The following is a 24,864-nucleotide window of genomic DNA, read 5'->3' as shown; positions in this document are numbered from 1 at the left end:
AGGCTAAACATTCTGATCTGTTGCGCCAGGCTCATTGCTTAATTAAAACAGTTTTTTCTAAGCTGGTGGTGTTATTAATTTGGGATCTATCGCATCCCACAACTGTCCCAGAATATGTTTGGAATATTTATTTCTCACACTGTCATGGATTCCCCCAGTACTGCTGCTCATTCACGTCTACGGCTTTCTAGGCGTGACTGAACTGGTTTCATTACCACCAACCCCGGACTCTTGTCTCATTACGCACACCTGGTTCGCATTCCCCCTGATTAGTATGATATATATGTGCCCTCTCTTCCCCACTGTCCTTGTCGGTTATTTTTCCCATGTCTGTTGGTCTTGTGAGTACCTGTGATTTGTTGTTTCGGCTTTCATGCGACGTGTATTGTGCACTTGTTATCTTATCGCGTCTTGTCCCATGTAGTGTTATTATGGGTCTTGTCCCGTGCAATCTTTATAGGTTTAAACCTCGCTCTTTTGTTTGGGTTACATCCCTATGTATTTTATATACGCATTTGTTTTGGCCTTCGTCCCTGTGCCTTTTTCATGACATGTTGTATTTTGGGTGGAGTGATAAAACCCCCTATTTTGTATTTCTGCACCTGTCTCTGATCCTTATACAACGTGACACCCACAGAATAGAATAGGTCAACTTTTGTACGGTGGGGGATAGTAGATAGACATAGGCTAGTGCTTTTGCTGTTCGTTAGGCCTAATGATCTTGTTGGCTGACGAAAAGTAAATGTGGACAGTTCTTCCAATATCTTAAATATGCACCATGGAATTGAATAAGGACCCACGCAGTTGCGTCCCGGATGTGTCTGTCTTCACTTGTAGACTGTGAGAAAGACCCGATCATGTGTCGGAGAACCATGTGAGTGCAAGAGGTGCTTCGGCACTCACATGGTTCCTTGGGCTGAACATAATTAGGCTATGTTCAGCCCAAGGACACACTTGGCCGCAAAAGGCATGGATTTGTTTAGGGGGCATTACGGCTGCACAAAGAAGATGCAATCGGTAAATGTGAGGCATTATCAAGTGCTTGTCAAATTGTGAATGAGAGACTGATGAAGTGTGTACAGCCTGCACAAAAAAAGTAAGGCTCATGCCTTTCATGCAATGTTTTTCAAATCATCATTAGTCGTATCATGCAGCCTTAGAATGTAATAAAAATCTAAACATATAGCTCGACATTTGTATCACAACTGAAGTTACATAAATAACTCTAAATTAAGCATATTCCTCTTTCTTTGTTAACCTCTCAACACAGAATAGCTGCATGTGCGCATATCCTTTCTATTTTATTCAGCTGTGTTAAATTGTATTCTTCTTGCTATAAAATAATGTTACAGAATTATAAGCAAATCTTGTCTGCTAAACTAACTAGTGTAGCCTACAGCCATGTGGCATAGCCAGATCAGAGCCTAACATAAAGAGAACTGAGTATGCTATTCTGTTCTGAAATGGACTACATTGTCTTCATATCATGCTTCTTTAGACCTGTCTAAAATAAATCATGGATTTATTGTGAAGGTGTAGGCTATATTACATGGATTTATTACACTTTTTAAAGATCTGCATCAGTGGCTTGTAGGCTATGTGTGGAAGCCAGGAAATGCTACATTTGTTTATGTTAATTAACGGTCAATTACCGTGAGACCGGCAGTTATTTGCTTGACATACACCAGCTTACAAAATGTCATGACCGCCACAGCCCAGCTGCACCTCTTGAATTTTGACAATGGTAAGTGTCATAGAAAATGCAGAATACGCTCTTTCTGATACCATATAGAAATCAAAATGTTTAACTTGCATGTGAATCTGAAGGAGGATTTGATAAAGTAAGGCTCCGTTCCCTGCATCTGTCAATTATAAGATGCGCCCTTCTCTTCATGTGCAATTTTACAACTGATAATACTGTCACTCACTATTGTCAATTTAATTTTGCTATAAAAAATCCCCGTAACAGCTTCTGTTTACAAAGTAAAACGTAAAAGAGAATGGTATCAACCCGCAAGGCGCTTGGTCAAATTATTAACATGAGCGCCAATAACGATAAATAGGCATAACACAAACTCATCATTACACTATTGTTTTTCTAAATTAAATCAACCTCTTCACCATTCTTATCATTCAGTTAGGCCTAATTTAAATTTGATTGTGAAGTAACATGCACAATTATTGCCCATTCGCCTATTTGTCATTCATTCAGTGGGCTGGCATCTTATGCTTCCTCTTAGCCTTGACTCTATCCGAGTTGATGAGCGATGTTTTTCATTATTCTAAAGGCCTATTGCAACACGTAGCATGTTTTAGTTTCCCTTACAATAAATGTGATTAGTCACCATAGAGTTATAGTGAATATAACAGTCCCGTAACAGCTTCTTTTTACAAAGTAAAACGTAAAAGAAAATGATATCAATTCGCAAGGTGCACGGTCAAATTATTTCCTACAAACATGAGCGCCAAAGCTGATAAATAGGCATAACACAAACTCATCATTACACTATTGTCTTTGTAAATTAAATCAACCTCTTCACCCTCCTTATCATTCAGTTAGGCCTAATTTAAATTCAATCGTGAAGTAATGTGCACAATTATGATCCATTTGTCATTCATTGAGTAAGGAGAGGTTAAGTTGAGAATAGGTGTGAAAAAACAGGTAAAAAGGCTTTAAATACTTTTCTGTTTGTGAGTTCAACATTTTGACAAATTAGCAATGCAAAATACAAACATTTAGGAGAAGGACAAAGCTTTTTTGGGGGTGATATTTTAAATTTACAACATCAAATGTAAGTAGCTGTTGGCCTATGGCGGTTCTAGTGTTAAATGCCAGGAAGGCATACTCATTTTGGCTTATCTAGTAGAATTCGTTGCACACTATCGAGGAGGAGAATTGTCTTTGGAGACCCAGGTGTGTACGTCAACAGCTGATAATCAGCTGAGGGGCACGCTGTACCAAAATGAACGAATGGCGGGAATCAACGCAATTGCACATTAGACTACGCATTCTCATGATAATCCTAGTATGCTGATATTTTTTAGCTTACTGCATTCATTTTTTGCTTAGAATGTCATTCTCTTCATGGTGATGTATCCTCAATAGGTACACAAAGGTAGAAATATGCAATATCGTCCTTTGCATATACTGGATGGGTATTATGCTACACACTGGCTATCATTCTAATGAACTCAGCCCCCAAACAAGAACAAATTTGGTTGGTTCGGACCGGACCGGACCAAATCTGAACCAATCATAGACGTCTATGATTCACAAGTTTGGCCATAACAGTACAGTGCATCAGAGTACAGCACAACACATCACAGTACAGTGGAGTTCAGTACAGTATATTATACTGTACTGAACTATACTCTACTTTTCTCTTCTTTACTGTATTGTACTCTACTCTTGTACTCTGCTCTACTGTACTGAACTCTACAGTACTGATGTTTATGTTTGGGCCAAATCAAAGCCGGTCCGGACCCGACCAAAAATCAACGTCTGTGGAAATTGAAATCAAGGCCAGGGCGGACTGACCAAATTTCAACTACTTTTCAACGTCCATGGTCGTCTGAAGTCGGTTCGTCCTTAGCAGGGTTGGGTAGGTTTCTTTTAAAATGTAATCTGTTACAGTTACTTGTTACCTGTCCAAAATTGTAATCACTAACATAACTTTCGCTTGTGGACTTGCACAACACATCAGCTGTCTGTGACCAGACGAAAAAACCTTTCCAAGCCAAACCTTCATACCATGACCACTAACCTCTACACAAAGCCTTCATCATTTTCAAGCCATAGTCAACATAGCTACTAGAACCAACGCATTAGTAAACCAGTTACAACTATGCAGTACAGAGTACAGAACCATGAGCCTCCTAGGTTTTGTATTAAAGTCAATGTACCCAGAGGAGGACGAAAGCTAGCTGTCCTACTTTGATTTCCCATTTTAGCCAATTCAATTGCAGTAATTCCATTACAGATGTTTCTGTAATTCTGTTACCAATTTTTAATCCCTAATCATTCATATAAAAAATGTATATGAGTTAAAAACAATACGGGGGGTCTATTTTAACAATGCAATGTTTAATCTTACCTCTAGCAGCAGCGCTATAGGTTCGGGGGTGTGTCAGAAATATTCTGGCTATATTCACAACTGGAAATTAGGTGCAGTAGCTGGCGGTGGAGTGAAAGGGCTGGGTTTTCATGAATAAACAAGTTGTGGGTATGTCAATGCTTGACATGGCTAAATATGTGGTTGCTTCAAATTATGTATTTACTGTATTTTATGGATTGCGTTGTCATCAACTCCAATTCAAATGTTAATCCGTTATAGCCTAGTTTGTTAAATAGATTGCCCCAAATTTGCTAAATATGTTAAATGTTTGTAGTCCACATCTTTCTAATTACATTGCTTCAATATGGAAATACATTGTTAACATAGGCTTTACACTGATATTGGGGCTAGGCCTACTGTAAATTAAAGTTTGGACATAGACATGCCAAACGTAGTCAATAACCAAGATTACATTCGCTAGGCTATTGATAAGGCCTAAAAAGACAGTGTATGATTCTAATCAAATTCAAATAAAACTAAACAACAACTTGTTTTAAACAGTTACAGGCATCATAATTGCTCCCTGTGGGCATTTAATACAGTGCATTGGGAAAGTATTCAGACCCCTTGACTCTTTCCACATTTTGTTAAGTTACAGCTGTATTCTAAAATTGATTAAATTGTATTTTTTTGTCCTCATCAATCTGCACACAATAGCCATAATGACACATTTTTGCACATTTAAAAAAAAGAAAATGGAAATATCACATTTACATAAGTATGCAGATCTTTTACACCTTTGGCAGTGATTACAGCCTCAATTCTTCTTGGGTATGACGCTACAAGCTTGACACAGCTGTATTTGGGGAGTTTCTCCCATTCTTCTCTCCAGATCCTCTCAAGCTCTGTCAGGTTCGATGGGGAGCATCGCTGCACAGCTATTTTCAGGTCTCTCCAGAGATGTTTGATCGGGTTCATGTCCGGGCTCTGGCTGGGCCATTCAAGGACATTCGGATACTTGTCCCGATGCCGCTCCTGTGTTGTCTTGGCTATGTGCTGGCTTGGCTGGTCGTCGTCCTGTTGGAAGGTGAACCTCGGCCCCAGTCTGAGGTCCTGAGTGCTCTCGAACAGGTTTTTTTATCAAGGATCTCTCTGTACTTTGCTCTGTTAATCTTTCCCTCGATCCTGACTAGTCTCCCAGTCCCTGAAAAACATCCCCATAGCATGATGCTGCCACCACCATGCTTCACCATAAGTATGGTGCCAGATTTCCTACAGACGTGATGCTTGGCATTCAGGTCAAAGGGTTTAATCTTGGTTTCATCAGACCAGAGAATCTTGTTCCTCATGGTCTGAGTGTCCTTTAGGAGGCTTTTGGCAAACTCCAAACTGATGTGCCTTTTACTGAGGAGTGGCTTCTGTCTGGTCACTCTACCATAAAGGCCTGATTGGTGAAATGCTGCAGAGATGGTTGTCCTTCTGGAGGAACTCTGGGGCTCTGTCAGAGTGACCACCCCCGATTGCTCAGTTTGGCCAGGCGGCCAGCTCTGGGAAGAGTCTTGGTGGTTCAAAACTTCTGTCATTTGAGACTGATGGAGGCCTCTGTGTTCATGGAGACCTTCAATGCTGCAGACATCTTTTGGTACCCTTCCCCAGATCTGTGCCTCAACAGAATCCTGTTTTGGAGCTCTATTGACAATTTCTTCGACCTCATGGCTTGGTTTTTGCTCTGACATCCACTGTCAACTGTGGGACCTTATATAGAGAAGTGTGTGCCTTTCCAAATCATGTCCAATCAATTGAATTTACCACAGGTAGACTCCAATCAAGTTGTAGAAACATCTCAAGGTTGATCAATGGAAACAGGATGCACCTGAGCTCAATTTCGAGTCTCATAGCAAAGGGTCTGAATACTTATGTAAATAAGGTATTTCTGTTTATAATTTTTTTTATACATTTGCAAAAATGTCTAAGCCTGTTTTCACTTTGTCATTATGGGGTATCGTGAGTAGATTGATGAGGATTTTAATTTAATCAATTTTAGAATAAGGCTGTAATGTGGAAAAAGGGAAGGGGTTTGAATACTTTACGAAAGCACTGTACATACAAGGGCTTGACGCACATCGACATCGGTTGAACCAACCGTGGTTATACATCATTTCAACCAAAACATTCAATGTGATGTTGAAATCCTGATTGGAAAAAGTAATAACATTAACCCATGGACAGTGAATCTTTCCAATAAATGTGTTTTTTTTAATCAAATTAAACAAACAATCAATCTGTTTTTTTAAACAACAACAATATTTCTAAGAAGGATCGTGTTAGGAGCATGATATCATAAATCGCATCTTTCATTCCATGAGCATAAGCAAATGTGTGCATACGTACAGTAGGCCTAAAGGCTCTTCGTCAGGTTGCATGGATGTTTGTCGTATCCATTGAAGTATACAGTAACACTACAATAGACCTAGTTATAACAAACATGTTGCCAATCTAGTTGTTTTTTTTTGGCTTCAACATGGAAATATTTGTCTATACACATTGCATTCGCAATACACTCCATGTGTGAGCCATGGACAATTGGACATAGCCCAAACTTTATAATAAGATTAGCCTACCATCACTGTTGATATGGCCTGTTAGTGACTTTGCCACGTGAAAGGTTAACAAACAAATAGGAACATAATCAGCACCAAGAATTCCCACGATTTGATAGTTAAACGGTCTAACAGATGAAAGTAGAAGATGCCTTTTTTTTTACTAAATGATAAAGGAATAACAATAAGCAGTATATTGTAATAACTTGATATTCCTAAACAGACTTCCTACAGTCACTTCATCCAATGGGCGTCACTCATAAGCCTAACAAGTCTAAAATGTTTACAGAAGCTGCATGGACAAAAATAATGTCTAATATAAAGAAAAAACTGAAATGTTGACTTTTGCTGCTTGTGCTATTTTCATAAAACATTAGTTATAGGCTACTGTGAACCTCCACTGGCAAAATCAATGCCATAACCAATTGCGTTACTGCTAAGAGTCTTAAATATCTCTAGTAGTGCTTCTTGAAATTGGAACATTGGCACATGTTTGTAAGACATACAGTACCAGTCAAAAGTTTGGACACACCTACTCATTCCAGGGGTTATCTTTATTTTTACTATTTTCTACAATGTAGAAAATAGTAAAAGATAAAGAAACACCCTAGAATGGGTAGGTGTGTCCAAACTTTTGACTGGTACTGTACCTCAGAAATTTCCACCCCTCCCACCTCAGTGCAAGCTAGCTGATAAAAGACAGGTAAATTACCAACCCTGGCGTCAGGGTTACAATATAGCAGAGTGCTGGCTATTACAAGTCAAAATTGCCAAAATGTGTGCATTGTAAAGTCGTGGCCAAAAGTTTTGAGAATGACACAAATATTAATTTTCACAAAGTCTGCTGCCTCAGTTTGTATGATGGCAATTTGCATATACTCCAGAATGTTATGAAGAGTGATCAGATGAATTGCAATTAATTGCAAAGTCCCTCTTTGCCATGCAAATAAACTGAATCCCCAAAAAACATTTCCACTGCATTTCAGCCCTGCCACAAAAGGACCAGCTGACATCATGTCAGTGATTCTCTCGTTAACACAGGTGTGAGTGTTGACGAGGACAAGGCTGGAGATCACTCTGTCATGCTGATTGAGTTCGAATAACAGACTGGAAGCTTCAAAAGGAGGGTGGTGCTTGGAATCATTGTTCTTCCTCTGTCAACCACGGTTACCTGCAAGGAAACGTGCCGTCATCATTGCTTTGCACAAAAAGGGCCTCACAGGCAAGGATATTGCTGCCAGTAAGATTGCACCTAAATGAACCTTTTATCTGATCATCAAGAACTTCAAGAAGAGCGGTTCAATTGTTGTGAAGAAGGCTTCAGGGTGCCTAAGAAAGTCCAGCATGCGCCAGGACCGTCTCCTAAAGATGATTCAGCTGCTGGAATGGGGCACCACCAGTACAGAGCTTGCTCAGAAATGGCAGTAGGCAGGTGTGAGTGCATCTACATGCACAGTGAGGCGAAGGCTTTTGAAGGATGGCCTGGTGTCAAGAAGGGCAGCAAAGAAGCCACTTCTCTCCAGGAAAAACATCAGGGACAGACTGATATTCTGCAAAAGGTACAGGGATTGGACTGCTGAGGACTGGTGTAAAATCATTTTCTCTGATGAATCCACTTTCCAATTGTTTGGGGCATCCGGAAAAAAGCTTGTCCGGAGAAGATAAGGTGAGCGCTACCATCAGTCCTGTGTCATGTCAACAGTAAAGGATCCTGAGACCATTCATGTATGGGGTTGCTTCTCAGCCAAGGGAGTGGGCTCACTCACAATTTTGCTTAAGAACACAGCCATGAGTAAAGAATGCTATCAACACATCCTCCGAGAGCAACTTCTCCCAACCATCCAGGAACAGTTTGGAGACGAACAATAACTTTTCCATCATGATGGAGCACCTTGCCATAAGGCAAAAGTGATAACTAAGTGGCTCGGGGAAACTCCCCAGACCTTAATCCCATTGAGACCTTGTGGTCAATCCTCAAGAGGCGGGTGGACAAACAAAAACCCACAAATTCTGACAAACTCCAAGCATTGATTATGCAAGAATAGGCTGCCATCAGTCAGGATGTGGCCCAGAATTTAATTGACCGCATGCCAGGGCAGATTGCAGAGGTCTTGAAAAAGAAGGGTCAACACTGCAAATATTGACTCTTTGCATCAACTTCGTGTAATTGTCAATAAAAGCCTTTGACAGTTATGAAATGCTTGTAATTATACTTCAGTATTCCATAGTAACATCTGACAAAAATATCTAAAGACACTGAAGCAACAAACTTTGTGGAAATTAATATTTGTGTCTTTCTCAAAACTTTTGGCCACAACTGTAGACTAGTGCTGCCTTAATGACAGCCTAAAATAGAGCCCTATAACTAATTGGTAGGTCTACCTTTACGTGTTACCTCTGTGAACTTTCATTCTCCTCCCTTTTCATGAGGGAGAGAAATTACTGAATATCTTAAGATATGTGGGTTTTTGGTAACGGATTTACAACGCACAAGGCAAATTTCTCCAACTAAATATAAATGTTTATTTTACTTGGCAGGGGTCTATACAGATGTAGGATTTTAATATCCTGCAGCAACAGGAAATGTAAATTATTATGTGGATTATAATTAATGGACAATTTTGTAGGGGTAGATACATTTCTCATAAGGGAAAATAAAGTCTGAAATTTCAAAGTGGAAATTACAATCTTCAGAAGCCTTTTTAAACCTCAAATGCACTACAAGTTTTAAATGTCCTGCATTACAGGAAAGTTATCCTGAAACTGGGTGTCCTGTTCTAGATCTGGAGTTTGTGTGTGGGCTAATGTCTCAGTTTCACACTTAAACACCTAGTTCAACCTAATCAATTAATAATCAAGACCTTGTTGACCTGTTACAGGCTGTTCAGTGTTAGTGCTGAATTGGGATGAATGGCCATGTAGCATAATTATATAATTACACAATCTGAATAGTTCCCTTGCCTGATATTAGTGTACATTCATTTTGTTGTTGTAAGTGCACTTTTTCATGAAGCACAATTTCTTCTCCTTCTGCATTTCCCCTCATAAACCTCTTCCACTGTACTCATGTGAAAATCATAATCAGTCCTATCGACATGTTGGTTGTTTAGCAACAAAAGAGATGGGTACGCAACTATGGGGCAAAACAGACGGGGTTGACAACAGTACGGGGAAAAAAAAAAAGAAATGTATGCATTCACTACTGTAAGTCGCTCTGGATAAGAGCGTCTGCTAAATGACTAAAATGTCAAATGTAATGTAAACTATATTTAGTCAACAAATGTTTATTGAAAATATAAATACATTTGCACATGTCTCTCAAATACGTTACAGTTACAGTTACAGTTGTTGATTAGTTAACAAGCGAAGTTTTGCCGTATTAACATAGACATGACATCAGTCAAAACACCTCAAAACAAGACATGGTATCAATAAGAAGATACACCGAGCTGAATCGAGCCACCTATGATTCCCCACAAAGCTAGCAACAATGAGAAGAAGCTGCCATCTGACCATTCATAATTAAAAGAACCCACACCATCCGACCGCATCGATGCACCTGCATCATTTTTGTGACGTTTTCAGCCATCCCACAATTATATTGTGATATGTATGCATTTCAGTCATTTCTGATTTGTAAATGTTGTACAGTACATGCTAGCTAGCTACTGTATTTTTGTCTGTAGATGTCATCATTGAGCTAGCATGGTTATTCTTGTCCCTTTTCATTGTTGATTTGAACTTTGTAGAGAAGTTGGCATATAAGGGCAGCACAGCATTTGTTTATGGAAGTTTTTCCTGTCATTATCAGGTGGGTCATGAGTTTTTGTTTGTTAAGATACTATTACGATATTTTACTTACTGACTGTCACGACTTCTTCCGAAGTCGATGCCTCTCCTTGTTCGGGCGGTGTTTGGCGTTCGACGTCGCCGGTCTTCTAGCCATCGCCGAATCATTTCCTGTTACAGCTGGACTTATACCTGAGCACCGTTTACCCGGCTCCCTCGGGAAGGGAGAGGTTGTCTGTCCTCGTTTCGTGCCTCTCGGGGAGAGCTCTGGAGTGGGCTAATGCCGAATGGGGAGAAGGAGATACGGCGTTGGATGACTTCGAGGAGTTCACCCCGAGAGGCACGAAACGAGGACGGACACCCTCTCCCTTCCCGAGGGAGCCAGGTAAACGGTGCTCAGGTATAAGTCCAGCTGTGAACAGCTCTTCCACCTGCGGCAGGGGACAACGAGCGCACAGGAGTTCGCTTTGGACTTGCGGACCTTGGCCGTCAGAGCTGGATGGAACGACAGGACCCTGATCGACCACTATCGCTGCAGTTTGCGCGAGGACGTTTGTCGAGAGTTGGCCTGCAGGGACACCACCCTTACTTTCGACCAGTTGGTGGACCTGTCCATTCGGCTGGATAACCTGCTGGCTACCCGTGGATGTCCAGATCGGGGTCTGTCGGTTCCATCCCCCAGCACCACCACTCCAATGCCCATGGAGCTGGGAGGTGCTGCGCTCAGGGAGACCGGAGGAGGTTCCGTCTCGTGCACCATCTGTTTATGTTTCCTCCTGCTCAGTGTACGCCCAGTGTAAGGCTCCTAGGAACCTACAGACTGCGGAGGCCTTGTTTATGCACGTCTTCCGGCACTACGGGGTGCCTGAGGATATAGTGTCTGATCGGGGTCCCCAGTTCACTTCGAGGGTCTGGAGGGCATTCATGGAACGTCTGGGGGTCTCGATCAGCCTTACCTCGGGTTTTCACCCCAAGAGTAACAGGCAGGTGGAGAGAGTTAACCAGGATGTGGGTAGGTTTCTGAGGTCCTATTGCCAGGACCGGCCGGGTGAGTGGGACGCCACCCACGTTCACCTTCAGTGCGCCGTGCACCGCAGTGAGGCTCCGATGTTCGCACCGGGGGACCGGGTCTGGCTTTCGACCCGAAACTTGCCCCTCCGCCTGTCCTGCCGGAAGCTGGGTCTGCGGTTTGTGGGGCCATTTAAAGTCCTGAGGAGAGTGAACGAGGTTTGTTACAGGTTACAGCTTCCCCCCGATTACCGTATTAACCCCTCGTTCCATGTGTCTCTCCTCAGGCCGGTGGTGGCTGGCCCGCTCCAGGAGTCTGAGGTGCGGGACATCTGGACATCAAGGGGGCCCCGGCGTACTCTGTTTATTCCATACTGGATTCGAGACGTCGGGCCTTCAGTACCTTGTGGACTGGGAGCGGTATGGTCTGGAGGAGAGATGCTGGGTTCCGGTGGAGGTGGTGTTGGACCCTACATTGCTGCAGGAGTTCCACCGTCTCCGGCCGGATCGCCCTGCGCCTTGCTGTTATGGGAATTCTGTTCCCAGTGTTCATAAACTGAACTTCAATTAGACTACTCAGTCTGCACCCCAGAGTTTGTAAGATTCTGGTTAAATGACACAGACGGAGGCCCAGCTTACAATAGTCAATCATGTTTATTCACGAGAGCTCTGAAATTCATACAATGCACACAGCCATTTATATTACTAATTTCATCATATAAATGCCCCTCCTCTTCTCTAACATTGTCAATGCTGCTCCAATACATACATTGCTGATCATATCCTGCACATGCTACATAATCTACTGCAAGCCTAACGGTTTCTCCCCTCCCTGGGTGAGGAGACCTTCTTCCTGTTATCAGTTTCACCGTAGTCACAAGTTGTCTGCTGTCTGGTAACAGTTCCCCTTTTCCCTTGAATGTCTTGCTTATATTGCTAAATCATTAAGCGTCAACTTTTCCGACACACACACATTAGTACATTCATTTTATAATCACTCGGTTATACCTTTTCAGGGTGAAATCATTTAGTCAAACCTTTAATCATATAATTTCCATTACACTCGCCCTCCGGGTCGTCCCCGAGGCCGGTGTCGTCAAGGGGGGGGTACTGTCACGACTTCCGCTGAAGTCGATGCCTCTCCTTGTTCGGGCGTTTTTCAGCAGTCAACGTCGCCGGTCTTCTAGCCATCGCCGATCCATTTTTCATTTTTCCATTTGTTTTGTCTTGTTTTCCCACACACCTGGTTTTCATTTTCTCATTATGTGTTGTGTATTTAACCCTCTGTTCCCCCCATGTCTTTGTGTGGTATTGTTTATTTGTAAGTGTTTGTGCACATTTGTTTGACTGGTGCGTGTCGGGTTATTGTGCCCATATTTTGTATTTTGTATGCCGTAGGTTTTACTATTAAACTGCTCCGGCTATTACAAAGTTCTGCTCTCCTGCGTCTGACTTCCCTGCCACCAGTTATGCACCCCTTACACTGACAGCTGTTCGCATGTGCATATCATGTCACTGTACATAACACCTGGCTGTCATTGAGAAAGTTGGTTAGCCTAGGCCCATAGACTATACTGTACACTTCTATGTCATGCTGTACATTGCATTTACCTTATATTGTACTGTTATATGAGACAAGTTTATTGTTCTATTGCACCCTGTCTACTATTCCCATGTGAGAGAGAGGAGTTGGTGAATAAGGGCAGCACAGCATTTGTTTATGTAAGTTTTTCCTGTCCTTATCAGAGAATAAAAGACACCAACGCTGATCCTATGCTCATATGTAAGCCGATCAAAACACAACGCAGAGGCAATCTACACCGGTCACACCAACACAGACACTTGACCACACACAGACACACACACACTGCCCTCCTGGACCAGGGGCAAAGAATACCCTTATAGACTAAACTCCCACAGGGCACAAACAAACACATTGGCGATCACTTTCAAAAGCCTGGGTATACAAGGTAAGTGACATGTGGCACTTGGTAAAAAGTAGCCTACACACAATCTGATTGCCATGGTTTTCTATCAGAATTGCTATCTACATAATCCGATATAGGTCTGTCTATTGGTTCTGCCAGCCCCAACATAGCTATACAGTAGCTATGTACACATGAGACATCACATATTGGGAAGGGGGCGGTTATAACAACTTGGTTTTGGTATGCAACAAAAATTAGTTTGGTTATGAGAACAGCAGGCGTGATGGCTTGTTCAATTTATTAAATACAGTTGGTTAAAGAAAACTGATGGCCTGGGCTTTGAGGTAGAATTCCCCCCCTCCCTTAAATGAACGTACCTTGAGGATAGTTCTCCATAACAGCACATTCAACATTGCCGTAAAACCCATGCCTTTTCAATTCCTGCATCTAATCACATGATCGGCTAATCTAAAGACATGTCTTTTCACCCCCACCTCCCCAACACACACACACACACACACACACACACACACACACACACACACACACACACACACACACACACACACACACACACACACACACACACACACACACACACACACACACACAATCTCCCAATCTGTATGTTTTTGGGTGGGAGGGCCTGTTAAAAATCTGATTTCTCTGATGTCAACAAAATAGATGGATTATTTATGCAGTCATTCCTTTAGCCAACATCTTTCTCCAATAGTGACTTTGTGTCTAAATGAGTAAATGACTGAATAATCAACAGAGGATGGCAGTGCGTCCAACCCACCTCCCGCTACATGGAAGATGAATGGGTTATAAATCAAAGGGCAGAGGAGCCTGGGAGATATCAAAGTCAAAAACAAGGATTCAAGATTTAGAAAAGGATTCCACACTCCTTAACCTTATATGATAGGAAACTATCAGCCGGTCTCTGTCTGTCTGTCAATTTATCAATCTTAATCTATCTATTTCAATCTCAATCAACCAACCAAAACATACATCCATATATTTATCATAGATTTCCATAGCCCGATTAGACTTTTAATCAATGGCAGCATGATTCAAAGAACCAGCAGTCGAGGAGGACATGTTTACTACTTGTGGTACTGCCGATTACTGGTGGTGCTGATTACTTCTCATATTCACAGATCTCTCAAGTGTAAACAAGTATTCTGTTCCTGATGCACATTAGGGTCCACTTGAAGCCGAGCTATAGTCAGTCTCTATTAACTCGGGAACAACGTCCCTCTGAGAGCTGCCAGCTGGGGTCCTCCAGGTTTGGCAGGGTTATCAGTGGGCGGCCGGCCGTGCATTCAGCACGTTCCTCAGATTACTTAGGCAATGACAAATGAAATGCGGCACAGGCAGCAAGCAGGGGGGAGGTAGAGAGAATGAGAGAGAAATAGAGAAAGAGATGTGTGTGTGTGTGTGTGTGTGTGTGTGTGTGTGTGTGTGTGTGTGTGTGTGTGTGTGTGTGTGTGTGTGTGTGTGTGTGTGTGTGTGTGTGTGTGTGTGTGTGTGTGTGTGTGTGTGTGTGTGTGTGTGTGTGTGTGCGAGTGTGTGCAAAAGGGGTTACCTGCACCCCGGCGCGCCGCACGTGCCCAGCAGCAAGTCTTTGCCTCGGCTCCAATAAATCACCCCTGTGCATTCATTTCATATGCCACAGACAACACGTTGCGAAAAACACAGGCTGGCACCGAGGTGTCAGTGTGATCACTGCTCAGATGTGTTTGAAGATCAAACCGGGAGATTATATTCCTCTACAATAGAGGGGGGGGGGGGGGAGTAGCAGTCACAATGTGGTTTGTATGTTGGACATTTAGAATTTGATTATCTCTTTTTAAGAACTGTGGCGGGGGTGGGGGGAAGCGTGTTAAAATACCATGAATAAATAGCATTGTGGCAACTGACACGGTATGCAACAGACAGAGGCTTGTGGTTTATACTTTTGTTATCATTGTGTGTTGGTTGTTTTCAGACTGGACCCCTAGCACAGAGAGATGTAGGATGATCATCCATCTTGGCAGTGACAAGCACGGTGCACCTCTCTACAAAGCACACTGGACATTTGCTTCATATTGATTGATAGGTGCCACTTCTAGCCCTGTGCCTGTTGTTAAGTCCCTCTGCAGATGTGCATGTCCTTATGCCAGCCTGTTTCATTTATCTAACGTTAGCCCTCCCTGGCACGGGAATCGCGCGTTGACAGAGTATCGCTAACTGATACTAGGCTAATCACAATGCATTTGGCCGCGTGCCTCTTCAACTTATCACTCCTCCCCTCAACAACCAGGGTCCCGCTGGCCTTCAGAGATTGATTGATCTGCTATCTGAGGGATGATGGGTGTAAGAGGGGGAGGGAGTAGGTGTGGGGTACTAAACATCTAGTGAATGTTGGGAAGTGGAATAAGGGAGCCGGGGGGACTGTACAAGGACCATCTCTGGGGGCCGCTGGGCCGGTCTGCTTGTTATGACAGATTAGCCCTGAGAAGCTTAAATCAGGGGATAATGGGACGGTTATGGAGCCGCTCGAGTAATACATCTGGCGACGCAGTGCAGACCCACGAGTCATATCATCTGTTCCAATCTTCGACCTCTGCTGTGTGTAGCCTAAATTGGTACCATGACAGCCAATTCAGAGCTGTAGCTACTACTACCTGTGACACCACAGAGGCAGTGTAATGGCTTAAGGATATAGAAACCTGGTAAATGTACAACCTGGGTTTCATTAAGCAGCAGGAGCAACATTAGCAGCCTATGTCCATCTCGCCCGCAGTTTGTTGCCACGATACCCTCACAGGTTCAAGTCCTTCTTGGGGGAAGGATGTTGGCCGGGGGCCAAAAAGCGAGTCCTTTCTCGATGAGTTCCTCAGTCTGCTAAATATTGAACCAGCGGTGGCCACAGTCTATGAATCCCAAACAGAGCTGTTGAGGTGGTGTCTTGCCCATGCAAAGCAGCATTGGCGCGGGGACATTTAGCTGAACGGCAAACAACTGTGGGGCCGAGCATTTACTACCGTGTCAGCCGGCCTTACTCAGCAATCCAAATCAATTAAACCACAACCGGGTTGATAAACGGAGCCGACTCAGAGCCACTCAGATCTCCATTACAGTACCCTTTGTTAAAGGCAAATGGTCTGAGCCTCGGTGGCTGACCTTCAGGCCTTTCATTGACTAACAGTTAAACATATCAGCACGCAGGGTGCATATATGATCAGCCTTTGTCTAATGCATAAAATCTCTGTACCTCTCATGATTATTGGTGACATTTCACCATGAGCAAATAAAATGGCCTTTCAAAGTAAACTTCAATGGAAAGTTTGGAAAGGTCAATAAAACTGACTAGGGCTCACAAGTATGAAAATCTGTCAATTCTGTGGAACTTTTATTCATGATTATCGGCAAATCCAAACCTCTTTCCTGTCATTTTCCTCGCCATGCTTAAAATAAGATGTCTCTGTGTTTTCAGGTTAATAATCCCCATTAGGACGATGTAAGCAGTTAATCACTGCGTATTTTTAGTATGCTAAGTCTCTCCGGAGATATCCCATTGTGATAGACTGGCTATTTGAGGCCACTACTCATGCGCTAAATAGTTCAATGTGACAGTGTCCAATATCTGATGGGTGATTCCAAGAAGCAGACAAGAAATAAATAGAATTAGCCTATTGTTATTCTGCTAAATCATGCAAATGTGTCCAGCACTTTGTCTAATTCTTTGAAATAAAAATAAAAAACCTATCACGCTATGTGATTGTTTTGTTTTACATTTATCTGGAAAAGTGAATTGGATTTGTGCCATTGCACACAATGTTATGTATAATGGCCAAACACAGCAATAGTTATACTGTAACTTACAATTTATTAAACAGTGATTGCTGCTTTGGCACTTTCAAATCATACCCTTGAACTATGCAAGGCCTTTTAAGTTACAGTGCCTCCATTCAAGCCTGAGTGAACTTGGCTCCCGTTTACTACAACTGTCTGAGGAAGAAAAGAACACACAATACCGAAGGCCACAGTGTCGCATTTGTTGCATCAACATCTAGCAAAACAGGAATGGTGACTTGAACCGTGATTAAGCTTGAGAATCACAAAAATGTCTGCTCGCAGTCAGAAAATAATATTAGGAAAGGGGAATACAGAAACGGGCGTTGAGCTAGAGGTCAATTAGGTATGCTAAATAGGCTGGGCACCAGTTAACTCCCGGCTGCCCTTATGTATTTCCGAGCCACGTCTCTCTCTGAGGATAATATTAGCAGGGGGGTAATGGCAGCGTTGTTTTTGTATTTTTCTTATATCCTCCTCAGTTTAATGGGGGTAAATGTAAGACAATATTCCTACATGTTAGTGTTCTTCAATGGACCGCCACTTTTAGTGGGAGGTGTGGGAAAGAAATGGAAGAGGGCTCAAATGGGATGAAGTTAAAGGTCAGCCCTGTGTCACGCAATCAATCTATCAGACAACCGGGAGGTGCTTGTTCAATCCCACTGATACACCCGCCACATTCTTATTCGGGCCCCACAGAAGAAAGAAAGCGCTATAAACAAGTGAGCATGATTTCCCATTACTCTGTCCAGGCACTTTAATAGGATGTCTTACACCGAGTGCAAGCAGTGTCGGCAGAGATCCATAGGTGCTAGAGCTGACTGTATTGTTCTGCCAGTTCAGAGTGGGAAAACTGCTTGGTGTGGTGATAGTACACGAAACACCTTTCAATGTGTATGTAGATTAGGGAAAATCCACTTCGACTGAGGATGACAGAAATTTGTGTAGGATGAATACGACCATAATATAATAATCAATCTGACTTCATTATCATGTGAATGCTATAGGCCAATACACATTTCCATTGGATAGTAAGATAGCGAGTCTTATCGTCCCCACATGGAGTACTATAACTTGCACCTGTCTAGGTTTACCTTGATACAATTATTATGAGGTTAAGAGACAAATAGCTAATATCTTGCAATGAATGTCCCAGCATTAAATTATTGAGATAACCTTAGCTGGAAGCTGCACAGTTCGAGGCCAAGCAAATATGCTATGGGAAAGGAAAGGAAAAGTGGATACACTCAAACAATTAGGGGTTCAACAAGGGTCCTTCTATGATCTTCAAAGAACCTTCGTGTTCTTGGCACTGAAATTTGCCCCCAAAAGGTTCTTCCAAGAACTCCATAGGAGGTGGGGTTCATCAAGAAACCTCCTTAGTTGGTGGGGGTTCTTGCAGGAACCTAACTGCCCAACTGAAACATTTGGATTTGAATTTGAAAGGACAGCAGGTGCAGGCACTTAACTAAAAAATGTAATATTTGTCCCTTGTATGATCTAAATGTATATTGTTTTATGAGGATTCCATCTAGCTTTTCATATTCGTGCAAATCTTTCTAAAAGAGAAAATGGGCACAAATCAATGGATATCAATCAACAATGAGGTAAGAATATGTATGCTATAAAGGTATGCCAATTAGTATTGGTATGTTATGCAGATCACATGTACCATCCTCCTCCTTTACCTTTTCAATAAAAATCCAATAGGCCTCTACATTATGGACAAGGTATGTGTATGACAAGTTTTTTTCATTCACATTTACCACAAAAACCAAGGTATTTATTACAGTTAAGCAATAAGAATACAATTATTAAATGGTACATACCAGAAGGCTACAATTGTGAAAAGATACTTTTATACTTAGATATTTTGTATAAAAACCCACTTTGGTGTAACATAGGCTTTACCAGGAGATTGGTTTACAATGACGCGCCGAATGAAATATCACTTCAATTTTTATCCTGACTACGGCGGAACTCAATAACCCCCATCATTTATTTACCATCACTTTGCTTGGCCAAAATAAAACACAAAGGGCATAAAAACATCACACGCATTCTGGAATCTAATCATCACAACTCTTATCTAAATGAGAGGAGCGCACATCTGAACTAACTGCCGTCTGGCGAAGAGATTAGCAAAGTAACTCTGTAAAAAGACATTGATAACTCGTACATTACAATAGAACATATAAAAATGTGAAGCTCTTCGTGAACTCTTGAAATAAACCAAACAAGACAATTTAATTCACACGGTAACATTAATTTTGTCCATTAAAGTTTTAATCTGTCTTCATACCTCGAATGGTGTCCATGCTCCCAGGGTTCTGTGGGAATATCCCGCCCCGGAGAAAGCCACGAATAAGATGTGTTTGACTCTTGTGATAGCCAACATATGGTCAGCCATCAATCAGCACAATGCCATAAATCGTGATTGAGTCATCACGTTGGGCCTTGGTGCCAGCAAGTCGCTAGATGCATCTTCATCATTGGCCTTCATCATCTTTCACATTTGTTCACTCTTTATTTTTCAACTACATGTATGACTACCATGTTTCTGATGAGCATCAATAATCATCAAAGTTGCATTAGTATAGGAGCAGAAAGAGACATTTCCTGAAACTGAATAAATACTGTAAATACCCTGGTTGGCCATAATGGATGGGTATAAAACGGTTCATAATCTATGAATCAGGCCTAAAATAGCTAACCTAACACCTACATGTCGATCAGGGAATGAGAAAAATGGCACGTATTCAAAACCCCAAAAAACGTTTAGATTGATTCTGTAATTATCCATCAAATCGATGCCTGTATCTTCCCGCCACCACAGTCAATTGGACTAGGGGGAGAAATTAGCCATTGCCTTGTTTCCCATATTCAATTTTTTCATAAATCAGGGATGCAATTTGCTAAAGTTTCAGGACTCGTCTTCGATTTGGAGCAATTTAGCCAAGTGAGGGGTGTAATTTGTTTCCCGTGTCAACTTGCCGTTTGCATTTAAATTCATCATTACCAGCCATGTTTTCTCTAGATTTCCCCAGATCGTAGGTGTCAGGATGCTCTGTTGACTTGAATGTGAGAGGAGCCATTATAAGACGCACTTAAGGATTCACAGTTTGATGGTGCTGAGATAAAACAAAGGTGCCTTTTTTGGGGGGAGGCTTTCAGCACACAATTCCACTTGGGGACAGGGAGGAAACATTGGAGATGGAATGACTGTCAGAATGCCAGGGGTGTCTCCTCATGCACCATCATTCACAGGAATGGACAGTGAGATGAAGAGCAGTCTGAGATCTTTCAGGAAACAACAGGGTAACACAGATTATGCTAGCCGGAACAACCTCCCACCAGTAACATCAGAGACATAGCACTAGGGCTGGGAATTGCCAGGGACCTCACGATACAATAGTATCATGATATTTAGTGCCGATATGATATGTATTGTGATACTCATGATTCTGTAAGTATTGCTATTTGATGTTCCAAACATATTGCTCACTATACAGTGTGTCTGCTGGAGAAACAAGAGAGAACATGAGAAAACTAGTTTTGAACAGCCAGGGAAATACATGCCCAATATTTAAAAAGAAGATGGAGAACAAGCTATAGAGTAAAAAATAGAGGGGTTTTGCGGCAGGTACAGCCGACTAGCTCTAGCTAACGCTACCAACAGTTGCAAAAAAAAAAAAGATTACAAAAAAATAAATATATATATATATATATATATATATATATATATATATATATATATATATATATCTATATATATACAGTACCAGTCAAAAGTTTGGACCCACCTACTCATTCCACGGTTATTCTTTATTTTTACTATTTTCTACATTGTAGAATAGTGAAGACATCACAACTAAGAAATAACACATACGGAATCATGTAGTAACCAAAAAAGGGTTAAACAAATAGAGAATCTTCAAAGTAGCCACCCTTTGCCTTGATGACAGCTTTTCACACTCTTGGCATTCTCTCAACCAGCTTCACGGGGTAGTCAACTGGAATGCATTTCAATTAACAGGTGTGCCTTGTTAAAAGTTAATTTCTGGAATTTCTTTAAATCTTAATGCGTTTGAGCCAATCAGTTGTGTTGTGACAAGGTAGGGGTGGTATACAGAAGATAGCCCTATTTGTTAAAAGACCAAGTCCATATTATGGCAAGAACAACTCAAATAAAACAAAGAGAAATGTGTCACGTCCTGACCAGTAAAAGGGGTTATTTGTTATTGTAGTTTGGTCAGGACGTGGCAGGGGTGTGTTTGTTTTCTGTTGTCGGGGTTTTTGGTGTATGTTCTATGTTTTCTATATCTATGTGGGGTTTTCTAGTTTCTCTATTTCTATGTTAGTTTTGGGACGACTTCCAATTAGAAGCAGCTGGTTGTCGTTGCTTCTAATTGGAGGCCATATTTATATGGGTGTATTTTCTCTTGTGTTTGTGGGTGTTTGTTTCTTTGTATAGTCGTGTACCTTACAGGACTGTCATTCGTTTTCTTGTTTTGTTTAATGTTCATGTTTGAATAAAAATATAAGCATGGACACTTACCACGCTGCGTATTGGTCCGATATTTCATACCCCTCATCTGAAGACGAAGCTTATGACAGAACCACCCACCAAACCAGGACCAAGCAGCGGAGGAAGGAGCAGCAGAGGAGCTATATAGAGTCGTGGATATGGGAGGAAATATTGGCTGGAGAGAGACCATGGAAGAAGGCTGGAGAAAACCGGGAATGTTATGTGGGAACACGGCTGGCAAGGAAGCCTGAGAGTCAGCGCACACGGGGAGTTGGAGCAAGTCAGGCAATAGGCCTGAGCCAGCTCCTCGTGCTTATTACGGGGAGCGACAGATCGAGAAAGCACCGAGCTATGCGGAAATGCGCACTGTATTGCCCAGACACGTTCAAAGGCCGGTGCATTTGGTGAAAGCTCCTCAGTATGGCCAAGCTATGGTGAGCACTCAGCCAGGAAGGGTTGTGCAGGCCGTATGCTCCAGACCTCTTGTGCATCTCCAGGGTCCAGTTTACCCTGTTCCTGCTCCTCGCACTAGCCCTGTGGTGCGTGTCCCTAGTCTGGCGCCTCCAAAGCCAGTCCCACGCACCAGGCCTCCAGTGCGTCAACCCAGTCCAGTACGTCGTGTTCCTGCTCCTTGCACTAGCCCTGTGGTGCGTGTCCCTAGTCTGGCGCCTCCAAAGCCAGCCCCACGCACCAGGCCTTTTGTGCGCCTGCCCAGTCCAGTAGGTCCTGTTCCTGCTCCTCGCACTAGCCTTGAGGTGCGTGTCCCTACTCTGGCGCCTCCAAAGCCAGCCCCACGCACCAGGCCTTTAGTGCGCCTGCCCAGTCCAGTACGTCCTGTTCCTGCTCCTCGCACTAGCCTTGAGGTGCGTGTTACCAGTCTGGCGCCTCCAAAGCCAGCCCCACGCACCAGGCCTGTAGTGCGCCTGTACAGTCCAGAGCTTCCGGCGACAGTTCCCTGTCCAGAGCTTCTGGCGACAGTTCCCCGTCCAGAGCTTCCGGAGACAGTTCCCCGTCCAGTGCTTCCGGCGACGTCCTACAGTCCGGAACCGACAGAGACGGCCTACAGTCCGGAACCGACAGAGACGGCCTACAGTCCGGAACCGACAGAGACGGCCTACAGTCCGGAACCGACAGAGACGGCCTACAGTCCGGAACCGACGCAGCCAGAGTCGCCCTCCAGTCCGGAACCGGCGCAGCCAGAGTCGCCCTCCAGTCCGGCGCAGCCAGAGTCGCCCTCCAGTCCGGAGCTCCCAGAGTCGCCCTCCAGTCCGGAGCTCCCAGAGTCGCCCTCCAGTCCGGAGCTCCCAGAGTCGCCCTCCAGTCCGGAGCTCCCAGAGTCGCCCTCCAGTCCGGAGCTCCCAGAGTCGCCCTCCAGTCCGGAGCTCCCAGATTCGCCCTCCAGCCCGGAGCTCCCAGATTCGCGCCTCAGCCCGAGGTCTCCAGAGACGCGCTACAGCCCTGAGCTTTCAGCGGGGGTGGACAGATTAGGTTGGGGACTAGGGCCGGAGCCTGAGCCACCTCCGTAGGGGGGTAGGATTGGGGAAGGGGGGGTGTTTGCACAGGAACCGTCGGTGACGGTGGCCACCCTCCCTTCCCTCCCTTATTTTGTGGTTATTGTTTTTGTAAAAAAAAAAAATAGTGTCCTGACCAGTAAAAGGGGTTATTTGTTATTGTAGTTTGGTCAGGACGTGGCAGGGTGTGTTTGTTTTCTGTTGTCGGGGTTTTTGGTGTATGTTCTATGTTTTCTATATCTATGTGGGTTTTTCTAGTTTCTCTATTTCTATGTTAGTTTTGGGACGACCTCCTATTAAAAGCAGCTGGTTGTTGTTGCTTCTAATTGGAGGCCATATTTATATGGGTGTATTTTCTCTTGTGTTTGTGGGTGGTTGTTTCTTTGTATAGTCGTGTACCTTACAGGACTGTCATTCGTTCTCTTGTTTTGTTTAGTGTTCACGTTTGAATAAAAATATGAGTATGGACACTTAAAACGCTGCGTATTGGTCCGATATTTCATACTCCTCATCTGAAGACGAAGAATATGACAAAATGACAATCAATCCAGAAAATTTCAAGAACTTTGAAAGTTTCTTCAAGTGCAGTTGCAAAAACCATCAAGCGCTATGATGAAACTGGCTCTCATTTCTGCAAAGAAACCACTGCTAAAGGACAACAATAATAAGAAGAGACTTGCTTGGGCCAAGAAACATGAGCAATGGACATTAGACCGGTGGAAATCTGTCCTTTGGTCTGATGAGTCCAAATCTGAGATTTTTGGTTCCAACCGCCGTGTCTTAGTGAGAGGCAGAGTAGGTGAACGGATGATCTCCGCATGCATAGTTCCCACCGTGAAGCATGGAGGGGTGCTTTGCTGGTGACTGTCTGTGATTTATTTAGAATTCATGGCACACTTAACCAGCGTAGCTACCACAGCATTCTACATTGTTACGCCATCTGTTTTGGAGGAGAGTGATGGAGTGCTGTATCAGATGACCTGGCCTCCACAATCACCCAACCTCAACCCAATTGAGATGGTTTGGGATGAGTTGGGCCGCAGAGTGAAGGAAAAGCATCCAACAAGTGCTCAGCATATTTGGGAATTCCTTCAAGCCTGTTGGAAAAGCATTCCAGCTGAAGCTGGTTGAGAGAATGCCAAGCATGTGCAAAGCTGTCATCAAGGCATGGGGTGGCTACTTTGAAGAATCTCAAATATAACATTTGTTTAAAACTTTTTGGTCTACTACATGATTCCATATGTGTTATTTCATAGTTTTGATGTCTTCACAAAGAAAATATTACGTATAAAGAAAAACCCTTGAATGAGTAGGCGTCTCCAAACTTTGGACTGGTACTACATAGCACTGTGGGTTTTGATTGGCAAGGTAACCTGCACTGCCCTCATGAGAACCAGAAAATGGTGGGAAGTTTTACAACTCAGTTGAAAGTAATGGCACACACAAAGTCTGTACACAACAAATAATGTCAACTATCAGCTACTGGTGAAATGGCGATGATTTTCATGGGAGCCTAGTAATTGCATGTCAAGTGAAATGTAGCATTAATTATAGGAGTAATGATGTCATTATGATCTAGATATGTCTTTTGTTGGAGTACTCTTC

General features: G+C 43.0%; 1 protein-coding gene across 1 annotated transcript in view; it reads right to left on the bottom strand.

The window, feature by feature from the left end:
• Positions 1–24,864, bottom strand: part of LOC106567646 (opioid-binding protein/cell adhesion molecule) — a 606,617-nt gene that overhangs the window by 468,800 nt on the left and 112,953 nt on the right. The window lies entirely within an intron of this gene.

This window comes from Salmo salar, chromosome ssa13, assembly GCF_905237065.1.
Source record: "Salmo salar chromosome ssa13, Ssal_v3.1, whole genome shotgun sequence".
Lineage (NCBI taxonomy): Eukaryota > Metazoa > Chordata > Actinopteri > Salmoniformes > Salmonidae > Salmo > Salmo salar.
This window is presented reverse-complemented; position numbering and strand designations above follow the sequence as displayed.